Here is a 3,786-nt window from a genome sequence, read left to right as displayed (position 1 = left end):
CATCTTTAGAGTGAGAAATCACCTAAAATTCTGGCTGCCAAAGTTAAGTTATGGTATTAATAAGGTATAAAGCTTGGAGTAATAAAATAAAACTTGAAAAAAAATAAATGACTACATATAACATGTTAGCAAAAAGTAATGTGGACTAATGTGAAGCTTCCAGAAAAAAAAAAAACAAAAAAACTAGCCAACAAGAGAAAAGATTAGCCATGGTAGTACATTATTATTAGCAACTTTCTCAAAAATTAATGACTATGAAGGAACAAATGCCATTAATTTTTGTAAGGTAAGGAAGAAGATAAATGAAGTTTCTTTCTTGACACATTTCTGATAACTAAGCCTTAGTAAAACACTAGAAAAAAGCCAAGCAAAATTAATAAAATATTTCCTTACTCCATTACGAAACTGATGCCAGAAGCAGTTTTATCCTTGAGAGTAGTAGCTGGCAGTGCTACTCATAATCACAACCAGTCTCTCAGCAGAATCTCAGAATGAATCCAGGCTCCCTGGGTTCATTAAACCAGAAACGATGTGGGGTCAGACATACCTCATGGACACACTCTCTGATATACCTGCTTAGAATTCTGGTGAAGATCTACAACCCACAAACCTAGACCAGTGGGTTTAGAGTAAGACCAAGAAACAAAACCTCCTGAACCCCTTTCTGTGTCACCCAAAACTTGCACTGTCTCTATTTCTGGGTAAAACAATCTGTTTACAAATGACTTGGCATTTCAATCATCCTTTTTGACTTCAAACTTTTCTTTGCAAAAATTAAACAGTACACCACCAAAATTTCCCCTTTAATCTTCATTTAGGACACCAACTCCTACATCTGTGAAATATTTGCAGCCAACTAAAAACATGGAGCTAGTTTCCCATACCACCTGGAAGAAAAAACATACCATTTGATGACTTGGAAGAATATTGCATGACTTGTCTGAGTCATGGACCTTAGAAAATCAGAAAGCAGTATGAAGGCAGGACCACATAATCTGGTGCTAGGAAACTAGAAATGGATAGTTATAAGGTTAAAACAATGTGATGAAATGGAAAAGAGCTTTTAAGAAGACAGAGATGGCCACCAGGCTGGAACATAATGGTAAATATAGGCACCCAAAGAATCTATTGGCATTAATTGACAATTATGAAGAAAGGGTATAAAAAAAGAAACAAACACAAGCTTCACTTAAATTGTATTATTACCCAGAGTCCTAGCAACGACTGGGGACTGAAACATGGATTTCATTCATTTATGCAACTTCTTTTTATTGTTATCTACCATGAACCAGGTACTATTCTATGTACTGAGAGTACAGCAAAGAAGAAAACAATGTTCCCGTCATCTTGGAATTTATATATAGTGAGGAAATCAGACAATAAAAACTGTTCAATATAATGTGAGGTAGTGGTAAGTGTTAACATGGAAAGTGAAAAATAGAGCAAGGGAGTAGATAAGCTGAGAGTGCCCTTTTCAATAGGGTGTTCAGGAAAGCTCTCTAATGAAATGACATGAAAGCAGAACTGAATGAAGTCAGAGAGCAAATCATGCAGCCATATCCTGGAAAAGCATTTGAGGAAAATACAGCAAGTGAAGTAGCCCTCAAGCAAAAGAGTGTGCTTGACAAGTTCAAAGAGACACAAGGAGACCAGGTGGCTAAAGCAGAGTCAGTGAGCGTGAGTGGTGAGAGCTGATTTCAGAGAGAAGCCAAGGCCAGGTCACACATAATCTTGTGGCCTATGATAAGAATCTCTCCCATAAGATTTATGGAATAATACTGGAAGATTTTGGTTTATAATCTATTTGTAAAACATCACTTTGGTTGTTGTCTGGAGAAGAGATTATAGGGACACTAAAGTGGAATTTCATTCATATTTAAGGATATGAAAATTAAAGGAGATTGTATTTCTCTAACAGATTGAAAAAAGCAAAGTATACTGTTTTGCTTTTTAGGGAAAAATTGGCAATATATATCAAAATGATTTTAAATGCACAAATCTTCGGCGATTCCTCTAAGAATTCTACTTCTTTTTTAAAAAAATTATATATTTATATTTTTTATGGTGACATTGTTAAATGAAATCCAATAAGTTTCAGCTGTACACTTTAACAGTAAGGCATATATATATTTACACTGTGTTCACCTCTCATAGTTAGATTTCTTTCTGTCACCACATATTTGACCCCCTTTACCCTGTCTACCATTACTCCACTTCTAAGTACATTTGCACACGTAAACAAAAAGTATAGTTTCAGAAGTATTTATCTTAGCAAAATACTAAAAATAATCTATGTATTGATATGGAAAGAAATAGTATGTTTTATACATCTATTCCTTTGAAAATAATAAAATTATAACAAAGAATGAGGTAGATCTAAATGTGTTTATGTAGTATGAGCCCTATTTATATTGTCAAATAAAATAGCAAGGTGCAGTGGAGTATAGGTGCTATATTACCATTTGTGTAAAAAAGAGAAAGACATGAAAGTACATACATGTGTACACTTGGAACATTTCTGAAAATATACAGGAAATTGGAAAATTCTTGGGGGTAAAAGACTTTTCATAGATATTCTTATGTACTGATTGTTTTAACCATGTACATCTACTGCATTTTCTTTTTTCTTTTTTTTAAAATACATGTATTACATTTTCAAAAACTAACACCTTATTTAAAAAATTCAACTGGAAACAGTAAAGAGCAAAATAGAAAATTTAGGGAAACAGGCCAGTAATTTGAAGAAGAGCTTAACAAAATTTTCCAGAATTCAGGGATAATTCTTAGTGCAAAATATTAGAAAGTAATTGATTGACATGGAAACTATAGAGACTTCTGCTACTAGAGAACAGAGATCCAACATAAGAAATAAAATGTCATACAAATGTAACAAAATCAATAATAAAAGGCATAATCAAATAAAACAATCTTGCAGTAGGAGAGAGAGGAAAGCAAGTATAAAGCTAAGGATTCTCCACTGGTAAAGATACATATAGATGCTAGTGAATAGACATAGATGCCAAAATGTTTGAAAGACAAATAAAGAAAAAAAATCTTACAGGCTTCTAAACAAAAAACCGAACATATGCAATTACTTACAATAGGCTAGTCTGTGACTCTTCAATTCACTAAAAATTATAGGATAATGAATCACATACAGAGTCATGAGAGGAAAATTTGCTGAAGGCTGAAGAATTGTATATCCAGTCATATTTCTGACAAGAAAGCAAAGTACCTACAGCTGAACTAGCTGGCTCCAATAAAACATGCAAAGATGTAGAGGTATTGGTTCATTCTTTTTTAACAGCATGGAGATAAAGCCACACATTTTATCATGAATCATTATATTTCATTACAGAAATAAATCTATTTACTGGATACAAAGAATTCCTATGTTAAAGCTTCTTTTTCCCTCGGGCCAGAATTATACCAGATTCAGAAGTCTAATCAAGTCTAATTAAATAAGAATTACAATTTTTATTAAAAAATGAAACAGCCACCACCTACCTATACCAAGGAAAAAGACTGAATGGAAAGATCCAAAAGGTTATTGTGTTTCTCTCTGGATAATTCTTTTCCTCTACGTACTTGTTTGTATTTTAATAAAAATAATTTTTCATGTTTATTTTGAAATGTTCACTGAAAAAAAAATATATTCATTGAAAAAAATTCAAATAGAGAAAATTCAAAAAAGAAATAAAATTACCAGAAATTCCATAATTCACAAATATGCTGTTAAACTATGACTGAATACCCAAAACAGGGGTCTCCAACCTCCAGGCCTCA

General features: G+C 32.8%; 1 protein-coding gene across 1 annotated transcript in view; it reads right to left on the bottom strand.

Moving 5' to 3' along the window:
• LOC105288825 (protein unc-13 homolog C) overlaps positions 1 to 3,786 on the bottom strand; it is a gene marked incomplete at its 3' end in the record, with an annotated part of 460,652 nt that overhangs the window by 65,139 nt on the left and 391,727 nt on the right. The gene's annotated exons all lie outside the window — the stretch shown is intronic.

Source organism: Pteropus vampyrus, unplaced genomic scaffold, assembly GCF_000151845.1.
Source record: "Pteropus vampyrus isolate Shadow unplaced genomic scaffold, Pvam_2.0 Scaffold19, whole genome shotgun sequence".
NCBI lineage: Eukaryota > Metazoa > Chordata > Mammalia > Chiroptera > Pteropodidae > Pteropus > Pteropus vampyrus.
Note: the sequence above shows the minus strand (reverse complement) of the source record. Positions and strands in the feature narration are given on the sequence as shown.